The sequence below is a fragment of the Nilaparvata lugens genome, chromosome 1 (genome assembly GCF_014356525.2).
Source record: "Nilaparvata lugens isolate BPH chromosome 1, ASM1435652v1, whole genome shotgun sequence".
NCBI classification, from domain to species: domain Eukaryota; kingdom Metazoa; phylum Arthropoda; class Insecta; order Hemiptera; family Delphacidae; genus Nilaparvata; species Nilaparvata lugens.
The window spans coordinates 67716153-67734908 of NC_052504.1; the positions used below are offsets into that span (position 1 = coordinate 67716153).

Consider the following 18756-nt stretch of genomic DNA (forward strand, 5'->3'; position numbering starts at 1 on the left):
GGAATATATTCCAGGCTGGAGTAGAGAAAGTGACCATCTATACAAGCAGTTTCAGGAAAAAAATGACCAACGGATTGCAGGAGAGCTCCTTAACAGCTTGGATGAGGCACGTAGAAAGAAATGGTCCCAGACAATGGAGGAAATGAACTTTAGACATTCTAGCCGCCGGGCTTGGAGTCTTCTCAGGAAACTGGGCAGTGCAAGAATTACTACACACCAGAGCTCCCCTATCAATCCAGATCAGGTGGCAGAACAAATAGTCAAAACATCTAAGGCTGCTGGCTGTTTGGATCATGCAGCGGAGGTAAGGAATGGACTGAGAGAGCTTAAAGCTATGGCTGTGGAGAACTTACACCTGTCCAGTGATTTCTCAGTAGAGGAGGTGGATGCTGCTCTTTGTAATACCAAGTGTGGAAAGGCACCTGGCTTTGATGGAATCCACCCAGAGTTTCTGGTGCATGCTGGAGGGAAGGTTAGGCTGTGGTTGTCACGCTTTTATACAAAAATTCTGCAAACTGGAAATCTCCCAGCAGATTTCAAGGAGTCTAAAATAGTTTCAATCCTCAAGCCTGGCAAACCTTGTGATGATGTGAAAAGCTACCGCCCAATTGCACTGCTGAGTGTGAGTTACAAAGTGCTAGAGAGGCTTCTCTACAATAGGATAAGTAAAATAATACTAGAGCATGTACCGATTGAACAGGCTGGATTTCGACCCAAACGGAGTTGTACAGACCAGGTTCTCTCTTTGACGACATATATCGAGGCAGGCTTCCAAAAGGGATTGAAAACATCTGTTGCCTTTGTGGACCTGAGTGCTGCTTATGATACAGTGTGGAGAGAGGGACTCATTTTCAAACTCCTGCATGTTCTACCAAGCCTAAAAATCATCCAATTGATAAATAACATGCTAAAGAACAGATGCTTCAGAGTGCTCATGGATGATAAGCTAAGCAGAAGAAAGGTACTCAATAATGGATTGCCACAGGGTTCAATCTTGTCCCCGCTCCTTATCAACTTGTATTCAGCAGATCTTCCCAACATACCATCAAGGATCTTCATGTATGCTGATGACATTGCTGTGGCCACTCAAGACAAGAGTATGAAGACAACATCAGAGAGCCTCACTGAAGACCTATCTTCCCTTTCAGTTTATTTCCACAAGTGGAGGCTACACCCTAACATGAAAAAAACAGAGGTGTGCTGTTTTCACTTGAATAATGGGGAGGCTAGGGTAAAACTGGATGTGAGGTTTGACAACACGTAATTACAGCATAATTTCTTTCCAAAGTACCTTGGGGTGACGCTTGACCGCACTCTGTCCTACAAAAATCACCTTCATAATGTTGCTGAGAAACTAAAAACTAGGAATAATATTCTACAAAAACTCTGTGGAACAACATGGGGAGCATCAGCAACAACTTTGCGCTGTTCTGCCCTAGGACTAGTATACCCCACAGCTGAATACTGTGCGGCTGTGTGGATAAATAGTGCCCATGTGAATAGAGTCAACACTCAGCTGAATAATTCTATGCGACTTATTTCTGGGACCATTAGAACCACCCCCACATATTGGCTGCCAGTTCTCAGCAACATTGCTCCACCAGGGCTGCGAAGATCTTTTGCTCTTGTTCGTGAGTATAATAAGATAAAAAATGACAGAGCACTCCCAATCCACAGAGATCTTCTGGAGCTCGGTAACAGGCTGAGGTCAAGGCGCCCTCCCATGCGCTTGGCTGAGCGGCTAGAACGTGAGAATTTCTCTGTTGCTGATAGCTGGGAGGAGGAGTGGATGGATAGGGCACCTCTCAGTGTTAGTCTGAGGTATTCTGTTGGGAGGAGTGTGGCTGGGTTTGATCTGCCAAGGCGAACATGGACAGCACTCAACAGGATTAGAACTGGGCGCGGAAGATGTAGAGCATCTCTTAGTGACTGGGGTAGATTGCCCTCCCCTGATTGTGATTGTGGAGAGGCTAGACAAACAATGAATCATATCATCCGGCATTGTGCTATTCGAGCCTATCAGGGCGGTTCAGATGATTTTGTAGCAGCATCTCCACAGGCAATAGCCTACATAACCAACCTGGACATTCAAGTTTGACTTGATTATTTCCTATTTCCTTGTGCATATATACACTTTTCTTTGTCATATATTTTATTCTATAACCTAGATAGATGGTTTTATTTTGTTTTATATATATATATTTTTTTCAAGCTGACAAAGGTCAAAAAACCTGCATATATTTTTGTGAATTCATGTGTGTGTATGTGTGTGTCTATGTGTTTGCCATACGCTAATAATAATAATAGTATGTTACGTTAAATAAGGATAGCAAAGTAATATGATTGTCTCGCCGATAAATTATCACATAATAGTGTGTAACAGCCCTAAATTGGGTAAAATGGCTCAATGTTCAACAGATTTCACGCAAATCACAAGTTAAGAATCTGTATAAAGTTCTGTAGACACATTTTATCCTGTAATTTCATGCAGTAGTCTATTCTAATCTATAGGTGAATGTAGAACTAAGGTTCAAAAAAGATGTGATACTTTTGAAAGAAAAAATAGCTCCTCATTACCTGTATCGATCAGAGTGCCTGCTTGGCACATAATTTATCGGCCATTGTCTTCTCATCCACTCCTTGGGAAAAGAGAGCTTTCAGGGAGCACTCTCGTTTGTATCATCTGTTATCACGAGCACTATAAATGATGCATCTTCTCAAAAAGGAAGTATTGATTGCTCTTTGAAGCATCTCTCACAAACTCAAGTTAAGTTCTGAGATTGGATCAGGAATTTAGACAGCCCAAGATGAGTAAAATCAGAATCTAATGACTGCTCTAATTGAAAAAAATTAATCTAGTTCTAGCAATTTCCTTCATTATACATTTTAATCTCATATGTCTCATAATTATAAAATCAATTTTGTATCAATTTACCATAATTTATAATGAGGCTCAACACTATTCGAATGAGAAAGTTAAATTTGATGAAAGTTCCAGGGAATAATATTTCATGTATTCCTCAAATCAATCATATTCTTTGAAAATAGGACTGCACATTTTTAACAAATTTCGTTATTCAGGAGTTAACCAGTTCATGGTAGGATCGATAACCAATTCCCTTAATTAAATTCAATCTCATAAAATGGCAATAGCATACTTCCTTTGTGATCTGTGATCAAGAATAACTGATAACTTGCTCGGTATTCACATCTATCATGGACAAGCAAGTTCTATACCACAGCACTTCGACAGACGCTGTGAGACTCGAAAGCATTTCATTGTTTAGTAACTTATGCATTATTAAATGCCCATTCAAGTCGACTAAAGTGGAATGATGAGTATAATACAGGCTCTGTTATCGTCAGGCTGTGATCTATAATGTATAACTGAATTTTCAATCAACATAAAGAGCTAATATAATAATATTATTTAAAATAATTGTTCAAGGTTTACAGCTGATGAACTCACTGTTTGTTTCGATATATCACTGTGAATATAATATTATTATGAAAAAGTGGTTGAATCAGGGTGAATAACTCACAAGTCACAGTTAGTGTAACTTTAAATATTTTATTTTCAGGATGATACGATCACAACTGAAAAAGGGGGGATCATTATTTTTGTTCAATGAAGTTTGCTCTTGCATATTGTCATTAATTACACTCATTACACTGATAAACTGTACTGATCCTCTATTCTTGATTCAATGGAGTGTAAAAATTGATAACATTCAGACAATAAAGTATACACTACATCCTTTCCTCTTTGACTCTTGATTCATTCATCTCAATTTTTGCGAAACGATTACCTTATTAAAAATCTGTTTGGTATGGTTGTCTGCTAATAGGAACGTATAAATTATCCTTTTTCAATATACATGGTAACATTTATTTCTTATTCACAGAAAATACATCCTATACATCCTTTTCTATGGGGAACAGCAAGTTTATAGATACATGATAAATATATTTCACAAATACATTGGTCATTTTTCAATGGATAATGGACATTCACATGTTGAATGATTTGCAGAAAATGGATAGTACATATTTTTGTTCCAGTAGGTTATACCACAGAGAAACAATATCGTAAGTAGATATCCCATGGTATAGGGAGTTTATGTCGTAACTTTTACTGTTATCTCAAGCCAATTATAGTCCACATAGTTCTTTCCCGTGAAGCTGTGTGACACTGGTAGTCTGTCATATTGTGCAATTCATTCACTCCCACCCCAACAAAATAGTAAAAATCGACAATAATCGACAGTAATAGGCTTGAGATAACAGTAAAAGTTTCGACATGAACTCCCTATACCATGGGATATCTACTTACGCTATCGTTTCTCTATGGTTATACCAATACTGTTTTGAATTGTATTATCTACAATTCATATCCTATTTGCTCGAATGCTCATTTCTATTTCAGATCATAGAAAGTTATGCACATTTTATAATCTTCCTATTCTATAGGAGATTGATGCTCAGCATAACCATTGTTTATAGTATCAGGTTCCACCCTTGAATACCTTCTCTCCATTCAAAATGTATCAGTAACACTTCGAAGTATATTTCAAAAAGTAAGGTACATCCTAAAATAAAAAAAGTTTTTATTCTAAATATTCCTTTGTTTCAATATTATTGAAGAAAAATCTGTGTCAAGAGAAATTGAAATTAGAATTTTCAATCATTTCTGATTCAGAAACGTATTTATTTGAGTTCCACATTCAATATTACTATTGAGAGCATTAAGTTATGAAGCACACCTTGATCCTCATCATGCCTATGGCATCAATCGTGTTCACCACAATAAATTATTGGCGTAGCTAATCATAATCAACATCAAGATAAATAAGAACTGGGCTTTCCATCCATAATTGGCTTAACTATCCATCAAGGATAAACCAGACCTAAAAGCCTGGTTAGTGACCAATAATTCTCGTAAATCTTGGATAGAAACTGCTTATGCAGAAGTCTTTCTCATTCAAATTGGAACAATATTGAAAAAGAAGAATTTAAGAAAATACCTTGTATCCAGACTTTTCCTCAAATATGAGTAATCAATTTCTGTCAATAATAAATTGAAAAGATTGAAGGGTACTGACGATAACTTGTTCGAAAAGCACAAGATGGATTAAACCAGAGCCATAGACATGAACTGAAACTTCATACGGCGTGTAGCAACTTCAGTTCATGTCTCGCTCTTAACACAAGCATAAAGTTGTGGAGTGAATGTTAAACAGGAGTGCCAACAGTATTTCACTCACAACCCACGCTCTGTCTCATATTTTGAGCTAGCGAATGAATGCTCTGCATGAGAGTGAGAGAAAGGCCAAAGAAAGAGAGGACGTGAAAATTTCGGGGGATGGAGCGTTATCAAGTTCTTGAGGAAACAAAAAATTAGCTGCAAGCACAAAATTATTTCCCAGATATCGTCAATCATCTTGCAGAGCTTCATGGACCTTGAAGGAATATTAAAAATCGATAGACAATAATTCTGACTCATAAGGATTGCATGAATGCTTTCCTTGATTGATCATTTATTCTCAAGACTTGCTGTTTGTTATAATTTGGGGTGAATCACTTCTTAGACTCAAACATTTAAAACAATAGATTTTTTCAATTCCCAAATTATAATAACTAGTCAAAGAATCACGAGCATGATAATTGGAATAGTAATAAAAATTGTTCAACGATAATAAATTTAGCTTACATCAAATTCCCATAGAGAAGAGAGATATCAGCTCCAATTATTTAATTCGGTCTTAAATCCGATTTGACATTTGAAATGAATGAAATTATCCATTTCAGGTTCTAACACATTAAAAGTCAGATGGTGTAAATATTGTTTTGTTAGGTTGGATGGAATGTAATGTAATGAATGTAATATGATGCTCTTTTGCTTTCTACTATCAATAATTATTATCAAATGCAAAAACGTTTGATCAAATTTTCCATTGTTCATCATTCTATACGGATCTGTTTATCGGTAATATAAGGTTCGGTATGCATCAAGACTCTTAATAATATTGCTTTGTTTGTGATTTCCATCATTCAACATGCGATTTTCCATTGAATACACATACATTGGTTGGGAAACTATCAACATCATAACTAACAATGGTAATAGGAAACATCTATAACAAATACAAGAAGAATTCTCTTCGCATAGACAAATAGATATATTTCTCTTTATAACGGCTCTCGATTGTTCATTAAAAATATCATTAGTATCAAACTGATTGTCATACAAGCATTTGATTCAATCACATAAACACTACTGTAGATGGGAATGGAGTTGCTGAACCGCTGATTCCCGAGTGACTGACTCCGTCATGAGTCAGACATTGAGTTCAGACAAATAGTAGAGGAAATATTTATCTACCACAGCACCTGCAACAGAAAACCACTTCTCCTATTATATAATCAACTCATAATAACAGAAAAATATGGACCGAATATGCTTTATATTTTGCTGCGTAACTGTGCAATCTTTATTCAAATGGTTCTCTTATAGTATTCAAAATTTGAAAGCCCACCAGAGAAGAACTATACAATAATGTACTGGTAACGGTTAAGATCATATCAATGCCAAATCACACCTATAAATAATCTTTTCGCCACACTGCACAGAAAGCAGCTGTTTTCCAGTCCCTACGTAGATCTGAAAGACATTGTTTGCAGACGACTCTCGTCTGACGTCAGAACAGGTTTCTTTCCGGCCTAGACCGGAAAGAGTACCCTTTCCAGCCGCTAACATGGAACTAAGAAAGGTGATCAAAAAACTTTTCATTATTTGTGTTCATTATTCAATAATTGAAACATTTATAACAATATCATCCTATTGTCATTTGAAAGAATAAAAAAGTATAAACTCAACCTAATTGAACATCATCTTTAAGTTTATTTACACAAATCAGAATAAAAAATAAAAATACTTGGACAATTTCCTGATATTCAGATTACCTCAGATTTGCTAGAGCTATCACCTTCCACTTCTGCTTCCGGAAATGCTTAGTAAACAACTATTCTCATATATATATATATATATATATATATATATATATATATATATATATATATATATATATATATATATTGTTTATTTTTGTGTGTGGCGAAGAATAGCGTTCGCACCACGGGCAAAAATGTTTTTCCGGCTCTCAATCTTCTCTAGTCCTCGGCCTACGGCCTCGGACTTGAAAACCGATTTCGAGCCGGAAAAATCTCATTTTCTGCTCTAGGTGCAAAATATACTATTTCGTCCCACTTGGATGTAATGAGCTGGTTTTCGTGCGTCATATGAAGGCCGAAAGTATAAGCACAGAGGAAAGAAACACTTTATGCTTATTCCGTGGTATAAGGCTCGATAGTATTAGGGCATACCGGTTTGAAGATAGAGAACTCTCATTTGATACTACGAGAAGTGATATTCGTAGAAGGAATGAATAGATTTAATTTAGCAACATTTGAAAAGATGAATGGCTTCAAAGGTTTTCTACTGGAGATTGTTTCTTCAAAGTTTTAATATCCCAACAATTATAAAGTGGAAAAAAGGTACTGAATGTAGCCCATTTCTCCTAGTAATACTTTGAATGATAATATAGGCCTATAGTTTTTCAATCACTGTTTTTTAATCATAATAATTAGGCTCGGCTTGAATACATCAATCTTGAGCTCTTGTTGTTTGAGCTTGTTATCTTGAGCTTTCTCGTTATTTATTACGTTGTACACATTCAAGCTGTTTCCTTTGTTCAATGTGATATTCTTCTGCAAACTCAACCAATATCTATCCTTTCAAAACTGCTTCTAATACCAATCTCAATGCAGGAGACATATGAAGGAAAACCTAATTTCAATTTGATAGAAATGAAATCAAGAGCGGTTGCAGAGAATAAAGGTTGTTAGTGTAGGGCATTCCATCAGAAGGAGAATGTGCATGATCAATGGATGAAGATGGTAAGTGCACCACTTTCCTTCCTTATGATATTATATTATGATATTAATTTGATGATTTTGTTTGTTATAAACAATCAATTGGATTGATCAACAATTAAATTTCAATCGAATTTTCGATAAAGAACTTTCGATTAAAAATTATTTCTACTCAGTGACCAAGGCACAATCTAGAAACATAATTTTCATCACATATACATCACTCACACTTTATGTGGTAGCAAACCCCAATATATGGAACAAAAGAGAGTAAGATAAGCCACTCAGGTGAAGTTCTACAGACTAATGGCTGTACCAATAATAGCTTATGGAAGCGAAGCCTGGGTGTCAATGAGAAAACTGAGTCACGTATCCAAGCAGCCGAAATGAGGTTACTTCGAGCAGTCAAAGGTTACACTAAGTTGGATTACATAAGAAACGAAGTAATAAGAACCGAACTGAATGTAGACTCTTCATTGCAAATATTGAAGACTGGTCCAGCCATCTACTCCGTATGCCAGCAAATAGACTTCCAATTCAAGCTTGGCACTACAAACCCGATGGGAGAAGAGGCGTCGGACGACCGATGAAGAAATGGATGCCGGAACAGGCCAACAAAGCCTAATCCTTGAATGACGATGATAATGATGATGAAACAGAGTATGGGGTGATAGTATAACACTCACATTATTAATCAATACTATTCAAAGCAGAAATGAGAGGAGAAAATATGAGAACGGCTTAGTATCTCATACACAAAGGTAATTTAACAGTGGGTGTGATTGGGGATGCTACTCGAATTGAAAATACTACTTCACTATTTCTTAAAAAATCTGGTCCGTCATCTTGGGTCCGCCATTTTGAATGCAACTTTATTTTTTTGAATGGGAAGATGGTCATGTGATACATGATTTCGATACGGAATTTCAAGAAAAAATGAATGGCGAAAACCGCACATCGATATCTCAAACCGTTGAGAAGATATTCACATTATCAATCAATACCACTCATGTATTTCATTTTTGATTTGCATGGCACTGATTGGTAATGTGAATATCTTCTGAACGGTTTGCGATAACGATGTACGGGTTCCACCATTCATTTTTTCTTGAAATTTCGTATCGAAATCATGTATCGCATGACCACCTTCCAATTTAAAAAAAATAAAGTTGTATTCAAAATGGCAGATCCAAGATGAGGGACAAGATTTTTAAAGTCATAGTAAAGTAGTATTTTCAATTCGAGTAACATCACTAATCTCACCCACCTTGGAATCACTTCTTTTCATGAGATACTAAGCCGTTCTCAGACTTTTTTCTCTCTTTTCTGCTTAGAATAGTATTGATTAATAATGTGAATATTTCCGAAACGGTTTGATATATCGATATGCGGTTTCCACCATTCAGTTTTTCTTCAAATTCCCTATCGAAATCATGTATCGCACGACCTCCTTCCTATTTAAAAAAATGAAGTTGCATTCAATATGGCGGATCCAAGATGGCGTGCTAGATTTTCAAAGTCATTATACAGTAGTTTTTTCAATTTGAGTAGAATCCCCAATCACACCCACCGTCAAATTATCTTTGTGTATGAAATATTAAACCGTTCTCAGACTTTTCACCCACTCTGTATAATATACAGTACACAGTCAAGATAAAGGAATTTGAGAGAAATAATATTATAGTGCAATCAATGTTTTCACGTTTTCAATTCCTTATTCAATTATCGATTTATCAATTTATTCTACAAATTCATTAGCATTGAGTAATTGAATTACAAAAGAGCCAGGGAAAGCATGTTAATTTTCAATAAAGATAGCAACAGGTATTCGATTTGCAGGCTCTTACAAAATCGATCATTCTGGAAGATCCAGCTGTCCAAAAGTATTAGATTTCAAGAAAAATTGAAGATCAATATTGTATGAATCGTAGGATATGTCGATGGGACTTGAATGTTATTTAATTTAATGTAAAATTAATCAAGAAAATATATTTTTCCATAATTTGATTCAAAAATTTGCTTTCATAACTGAGATCAGTTTTTATTTTTATACAAACCTGAAATAGCGGCTAATTTACAACAATTTGAATTTCAAAACAACAGAAAGTGAGTTATTTGGTAGGAATTCTATTCCAATTTCTTTTTAAAAAAATAGAAGAATAGAAATCCTAAGTCCTAATCCTGAGAAATCCTAAGAAATCCTAAATAGAAAAATAAGTAATTTCAATGGATTAATTCTGAACTTTTCAATATTATTTATACCGGTACGAGTAGGTCTAACCTATACGGGTAGGCTAACTATTGATGAAGTCTAGGATGGTTAGTTATCAACTTTTAAAATGTCATTTCAGGTATTTTAGTTTGTGTTTCACATACGGTAATGTTTAAAAATTATTTCATTGTTTCAAAAATACATTTTTAATAAATTATACGACTTGTTTACTCAAGTATTTTGATAGAATGAAGAAAAAAAATGGCGACTGAGAATTGTTTGTTCAGTTTAGCACAGTCACTGTCAAAAGTGAATATAAAATATTCTGGCAAATAGACAACGTTGCAAAGCGAGAGAGAGATAGTGCTATCTGTTTTGTTGTATGATAGAAAAGGACAGCAACAGTAATGTCAATCGTACACTGCCATTATAATGTGGACCTCACTATAGTACCCTGGCGCACAAATCCGCCATCTTGTTGGGAAGCGCCGCATTGTAATAGTATTGATGGGAGGTTCGGATCACTTTAATGATCCGGATCAATTGATCTCGTTTACTGCCACGAGCCAATCAGAAGACCAGGATTGGAACTTCCTAAGGTCACGTGACGTGTCTAGTATTTGCGCCATCACAGAGAAGAGGATGTTCTCCTAATGTTCTCCTACTTTGTGGCGCCATGTAAAAAGCATTGGTTGGATAGGCGTTTGATTGACAGTTTCCATTCTGTACCTATTCTGTGTCTCTAGTGCTGAACGTTTTCACAAATAGTTTATGAAACGGAATCAGTTTATGCTTTTAGAATTGAATAAAGTATTCTGCAATAATATACTATCATTTTATTTGGATGAATGAAATACAGATAAGATATAAATTATAAACTGTTCAAATTCGATTTTCAGATATGATAGAATTTCTAACCTAAACTTTCGAAGTCGACAACAAGCATTGTTGACGTTGACATTCAGGTCATTCAGATTGGCCAAGTATCAAGTGTGCTAAAACAGCTGTTTAAAAAACTTTTCATTATTTGTGTTTATTATTCAATAATAATTAAAACATTTATAATAATATCATCTTATTGTCATTTGAAAGAATAAAAAAGTATAAACTCAACCTCCCACATAATTGAACATAATATTTTAGGTTATTTAGAAAATCAGAATAAAAATAAAAATACTGGGACAATTCCCTGATATTCAGATTATCTCAGATTTGCTAGAGCTATGACCTTCCATTTTTGCTCTTCGAAGTGCTTAATAAACAATTATTCTCATATAATAAATATTGTTTACTTTTCTGTGTGGCAAAAAATAGCGTTCGCACCATGGGAAAAAATGTTTTTCCGGCTCTCAATCTTTGAGAACCGATTTCGAGCCGGAAAAGTCTCATTTTCGGCCCTAGGTGCGAAATAAACTACATTTTTAGATTTTTAGCTTACTTTATTAGTGCAATAATTTACACTAATTGCAATAATTTACACTAATTGGCTCTCACTTATTTTTTCATGGAAAACTAAATTTTTTATATCACTACTGGACTGGAAAAAATCAATGTGAATGAGATTGATGAAACCGATTAATGAGATTTACGTATTTTTTGTAACATTGAAAATCACCAATAGATACAGAGGAAAATATAAGATTCAGAAGGCTATAGACCTGAAGGTGCGGAAACTAACAGGAGCTGAAAACCACAAGGCTTCAACAGCGGGAACCTACCCGATGACGGGCGATGGTGATTTCTGATGAGGAGCGTCGTAGGATGTCGGAGAGATTACTAGAGAAAAGTCAAGGAGAAAAATACTAATAGGGGAGCTCTAAGGCAATAATGGCAAGTAAAAGAGCAGTAGGAGGATGTGACTTGATGCTTTACATCGAACCAATAGAGAGGGTGCAACAGTTCACATATCTGGGAACCTTGATCAATGAGAAATGGGATCATTCTCAAGAGGTAGAATGCAGAATACAAAAAGCGAGGGCTGCATTCAATCAGATGGAAAAACTGTTCAATAGTCACAACCTTAATATGAACATAAAAATCAAACTCCTCTACTGCTATATTTTCTCAATACTCTTCTATGAGATGGAGTCATGGACATTGATCAAGTCAACTGAAAAAAGACTCAAGGCTTCTGAGATGTAGCTGTATAGGAGAGTGTTGAGAATTTCATGGATGGACAGTGTGACCAACAAAGCTGTATTGGAGCGAATGAATAAGGATTTGGAAGTGATGAACATCATCAAGAGGAGGAGGCTTGCATATTTCGGCCATAACATGAAGAAAAATACGGCCTGCTGAAATCCTTTCTAAAGGAAAGATCACGAACAATCCAGTCAAATCATTAGTTCAATTTAAATTGAAATTTATTTAGTCCAAATTAGTTCTCCGTTCAAATGCATTGGACGCATTGAATACATTTTAAGACATCATTGGACATTTTGAATAATTGAACCTACATAATTTATGAGCTTCATCCTTCTTATCCACATTGTGACTATGCCATAAAACATGAAACCTTTAAACAAAGGGAAGCAAACACAATAACTAATTAGGCCTATCTAAGTTAACAATAAACTGTGCACAAAACAATACAATGAATTCACACTTTGGCAGAAGAGGACCAGGAAAAAGGAGAATATCATGGCTGAAAAACCTGGTTCTCCAAGACTACAACAGAACTTTTCAGGATGACTGTAAATAAGATATCTATAGTCAGGCTGATCGCCAATATTCGGAACGAATAGGCACTAGCAGAAGAAGAAGAAGGCAATAATTGAAATAATAATTGAAATAATATCAATAAAGTTCATAGCTGTAATATAATTAATTATCAAGTTTAATAACAATTAAACAAAATTTTGCAATTTGTTGAGCTGATGTAGTCCAATGCGGCTTTGACATGAAAAATAGTGTATATACAGGATGATTCTTAATTATGCTAAAATAATTAAATACATGATAGTAAAGGTAAAAATAAGAAAAAAAGTTCTCATAAACATATATCCATAAACGCTTCATTAGCGAGCTATACAGGATGAAAGATTCCACCCGGAATTCAGTTCCTCTGGTGAAATACATCGATGCTGAATTGTTTGGGGACTAGCTTTTGCAAAACCTATGGTGGATTCATATGGCAAAATAGCTGGAAAATTGAATAAAACTAGTCTGGAAGCTGTAGTGTGAGTGGTTTTTGAGAAAAAAAGTTGAAATATGCAAAAAATCCAAGTAGAAAAACACAGACTTGTACGTTTGTTGCCGAATAACTTTCTTTAATGACCAGTAAACAAATAATTTTTCGCAATAAAAATTGTAGAGAATTTAATTCTTAAAAGAATAATGTAAGCTGTGTAAACTAAATTTGAATAAAAGTTGAATAAAATGTATTCTTATGTAGTACATTACACCACAAAAAGTTGCTGTTTTATGAGGCGAGAACTAATAACTCATAGATTGTAGCTGATTGCAAATATAATATTCCGTTTTTTATGAAAAGTTTCATTTTTATATGAAAGTAACATATCTAAATGACATTAAACTTATACCAGAAGACTAAAGATGATGTTCAAAGTGACCTTCGTTATTCTGAATGCATATGTTCAGACGTCTTCTCATCGATTGTCGGACCCATTCAAATATTCCAGGAGTCTGCTTTATCATTTCTATTCCGTTCAAAATCCTTAATCGGAGTTCTTAAATGGTATTAATCGGAGTATTGTATACCAAGGTTTTCAAGTGTCCACAAAGATAAAAATCCAAAGGATTCAAATCTCGTGACCTAGCTGGCCATGGTACTGGCCCACCTCGGCCTATCCATTGATTTGGAAAGCTGTGATTCAAGTGTTCACGAATAGCAACACTGAAGTGTGCTGGAGCCAAAACCAAATGTTTTGGCGCAACTGAAGAGGTACATCTTAAATTAAGATAAATATAGCTCCTCTCACAAAAAGTTTAAGTAGATTATGCCATTAAGCCTGGGAGGAAGCTCGAACAGAAGTAGATGATCTCCTATGATTAATGCCCAAATGTTTAGTGAAAACTGATGTTGTGGACGATTAGGATTGATGGCATGAGGATTCTCATCTGCCCAAATATGTTGGTTGTGGACGTTAACGATAGCTGTTCTTGTAAAGTGTGCCTCGTCGGTAAATAAAACGGTTGTTAAAATGTTTGGGTTAACAAGTTTTTCGAAAAACCATCGGCAAATACCAGCACGGGGAATACAGTCTCTTGGCAATAGAGTATGAACTTTCTGGAGGTGGTATGGATGTAATTGTTGCTCTTTTAGTATCCTTCAAATAATAGATTGATTGACATTAAACTGCACTGACAATTCTCTCGTGCTCTTCACTGGATGTTCATAAATTTCATTAAGAACTTGTTCTTCTAACTCAACAGTCCTAGTGGATCGGGGTCTGCCTGCATAATTGTGATACAAACTTGCTTCAGTACTATTACTGTGTCCCATCCCATACATTAAATGCATGTCAGCTAATTCGGAGTATGAATAATGTCTATGCCATTTACATGTTATTTTTTAAAAAGGTAACATTTGACACAAAAGCAAAGTGGAGTGGTTACAAATAACTGGTTAATAGATTAAACAAAAAACATAGCGCGGTTACAGTAGGGGAAAGTGGGGCAAAACCGACTGGTTGGGTCAAACCGACCCCTCACCGATTGACTGACTGGTGCTGTCACCATGCGGGAAAAAATTCACTAAGTAAGCCTTCACAATATGAGTCAGATGCAGCTTGTATTCACAGCTGTAAACTGAATCATAAGAGTTCTACAAATTCTTAAAGTTTTTTTCTGAAAATTTGTTCGATTTTTCAGTCACATATATGATTATTTACCTGTCTTAGGTGCTATTGGATACAATTCCAATAAGTTTGCTCTATTCAGTGTATGTTTTCAAAAATGAATCCAAATAAAATACAATCAACCTTGAATCGTTCTGTAATCGGTTGAGGCCATTTTTATTTTAGCATGTGCTGTGGGGCAAAACCGGCATTTTAGTGAGGGGCATAACCGACTGCAGTCGGTTCACCCCTTGCAAATTGATTAGTTATGAGCCCAATTATAATTCATTCTAGAATGCAGGGCATGGATGGACCTATCCTGTGATTTGAAAATCAATCTCCTGCAGCTCTCAATAGGCTACTATCTTTCAATTTTATTCTCTGTTTATTCTATTTGGAATTTTTGTGCCGTTTAGATGATTACTGTGTGAGTTGAAGAATTGACAATAATTCAGATAAATCAGAAAATTATTATGAACTTGAGCATGAAATTTATCATGTTGCATTTGATAGGTAATGGATGAATAAATAGATAGGCCCAAAATTAATAATCATTCATAATAAACACACAAGCACATGAAATCACATCACCTATATGGGCTACTTTAATCAAATTAATAAAAACAACATGAAACTTGTAGTAGCCTTCCATTGAAACATTTTAACAACTAGTTTCGACCTACTTTGGCCATTTTCAAGTTAAAATGTGATAATAAACAAGTTGATACTAGATAATAATATGTTCATATGCTTATTTTCATATGATTTATTCATTTCCTATACATTATTTTTTGGTTGAAGTTATTTAATTTAAATCATAATTATTTACTTTTGATGTTATCAAGAATAGGATTATTCAAGTCAAATTGAACTATAATTATTAAATAATTTCTATTTGATTTTGCAGTTTTATAGATATAAAATTCGTCTTTCATATCCAATTTATTACTTCCATTACTAAAGCTTAATATTTTTATATTAGAATTTATATCATTATAATTAATTATGATTAGTTCCAATTAAATGTTCAGAAAACGCCGATTTTTGAGTAGTATTTTTTGCAATGACCTCTATTCAAATTCTAAACGAAAAGAGGGTTGGATCCAGTGCTCGAGTTGCAAAGGATGGGCTCATGAGCAATGCCATAGTCACCTCTAATATGGTGGCTATTAGCGGTATTAGCGGTGGCTATGGCAATGCTCGAAAAGTGAGGAGAAAGATGACACCTTCATTTGTGATTTGTGTAAATATTTCAAAAAATATTTTAATATTACATAGTTTCCTTTTTATTTCATTTTTCGTATGTCTCGACACCTTCATTTGAGCGAATATTTCAAGTATTCTCATGTTGTTTTCATTCTCCTATGTCATGAAAACTTTATTAAATAAAATTTTGTGATTTGTGTGGATATTTCAAGTGTTTCTATGTCATTTCCATTAATGTCGGTTTTACCCCACTCATAAGACGGTTTTACCCCACCCATGGGGCAAAGCCGTCATTTTGCACAAAAAAATTATAAAATTATTTCCGTTTTTATTATAGCCTAATTGAATAAATGTATTTGAGTATGTATAGTTATCATGAAATATGTAAAGAATGAGATTGACATCATATTTTGATAAATCAGCCAACAGATTTACATTAAATGAGCTTCAAACACTAGCTGGTCGGTTCTGCCCCACTTTCCCCTAGGCCTAACTTACAGTTTGTTGTTTTGTTCAACAGTGAGCTAAAATATTTCTGAAAATAATTTTCAGCTGATAATTTCTTTTTAATATTTTCTTATTTGAAACAAAATGAATCGGCTGTTTTGAAACAGCTGTTATTTAAATCCATGTTTTATTTGCTATCAGCTACAACCTATGAGTTATTAGTTATCTTCTCCTCATAAAACAGCAAATTTTTGTGGTGTAATGTACTACATAAGAATACATTTTATTCAACTTTTATTCAAATTTAGTTCACTCAGCTTACATAATTCTTTTCAGAATTGAATTCTCTACAATTTTTATTGCGAAAAATTATTTGTTTACTGGTCATTAAAGAAAGTTATTGAGCATCAAACGTAGAAGGCTGCGTTTTTCTATTTAGATTTTTTGCATATTTCAGCTTTCTTTCTCAAACACTACTCACACTACAGCTTCCAGACTAGTTTTATTCAATTTTTCAGATATTTTTCCATATGAATCCACCATAAGTTTTCCAAAAACTAGTCCCCAAACAATTCAGCATCGGTGTATTTCACCAAAGGAACTGAATTCGAAAAGCAATAGCGAATCATTGGAATTGGATGGTAGAAATTATAATAAACAGTTCATAAAACTAATTCTTAATAACAATAGGCCTATTTTATTTGAGTTCAGTTTTGATTTGTGAAAAAGATGTACACAGATCAGTGGATTTTGAACTTTCTGACGCAGAATTCGATCTAAGAGATGTGAAGTGAAATTAACATGTGAACTGTTCGGGAATAAAAGTGTTGAAAAGGCTATGTTTAAAAGTAGTGAAGAAATTTTAGAGCTTCAGGTGAGAGGAATAGCTGCGGGAATATAGGTTATTAGCATAGTATATCGAATAATAAGCAGAGATTGGATACTATTTATAGATTAATTGAGGCCCTGGAAAGTATCTCCAGAGATATTTAACTCAATTCAGATTATTATTAACAAAGTTGGATTCACATCTCAATTAAGTTACATCCTAATACACTCTTCAAACCTCTTTTCTAATATGAACGCTAGGAAGCGAATTTCTGATTTTGCATTAAAAAGATGAATAGAACCCTCCTTCAATGCTCTGCTCGGCATTTAAGAAATATATTAGAATCATGGAAATGAAAAGGCTTCTAGTCTTCTCACATTTCAGCTCTTGAACCAGACTCTGGATTTCATGAAAATTATTCCTTGATATCTCTAAAAGCGTGGTTACTGTGAGATGGAGATTATATCCTTTTCCATTTAATGAGAAACTCCGGAGTCACAAATCAAATAAGTTCTGTCGCATCTTAATTATATTTCGACCAGTTTTGTTCGGGAACTGATTGAACTACTGTGATTTGTTTTAATAACTACTGGTTTGTCTCTCAGATTGGTTCCTACTGGGGTTCAGATTGACGCCAGGTGAGATCAGAAGTTTTCTCACAAGAAGCTTAACTCAACAAAGGAAGGAGAAGAGTAGGCAACCATGCAAACACAGGCTTCACAGGCTTCCAGCTCCAAGAGACTTTTCTTGGAAAGAGACTGTTCTCTATAGGTGTATTTTCGTTCAACTTTTCAGATATAGATAATTTAACACATTACACAAACTTAATCATCAGAACGTATTATGAAGGACTCTATCCATATCTGACAAGTATTTAAATATGTATGCTAACATGTAATCAACATGAATTATATAGAAAGAGCATAGCTCTAACATGTAATTAACATGGTCTATGTGAAAGGAGCATTCACAAATAAAAGCAGAGAGTTGAGACTAGATAAAATTGAAAAGTTTCTGCTCTTCCATTTGTTGTATCATTCAATCAATATCTACATGAGAGAAATATACAGTATTATGAAAAGTTGTATATATTTGATACCAGTATTATCCCATCTATTTTAAGGCCTCACGTTTTTAGCAAAAATTGATAAAGAAATTATCCTTTTTTATATTATAGAGGGTGAAATCACTCACATTGATGTAACACCTTAATATTGCTCAGAATTTTTTTGTTTTAAACGTTTAATTATTCCCCTCATAGATAGAATACTCACTTTCGAAAGACACCCAAAAGACTTTTAACAAATTCTGTTATGAAGAATTGATTATTT

The 18756-nt window shown here is 34.6% G+C and overlaps 1 protein-coding gene across 2 annotated transcripts in view; it reads right to left on the reverse strand.

The window, feature by feature from the left end:
* Positions 1–6160: 6160 nt before the first annotated feature.
* The window catches only part of LOC111063046 (octopamine receptor beta-2R-like), a 216069-nt gene continuing 203473 nt past the window's right edge, over positions 6161–18756 (reverse strand). For both annotated transcript variants that reach the window (XM_039440855.1, XM_039440847.1), the window contains one exon: positions 6161–6390. The gene's annotated coding sequence lies outside the window, so the exon portion shown is untranslated. The remainder of the gene's footprint in view (positions 6391–18756) is intronic.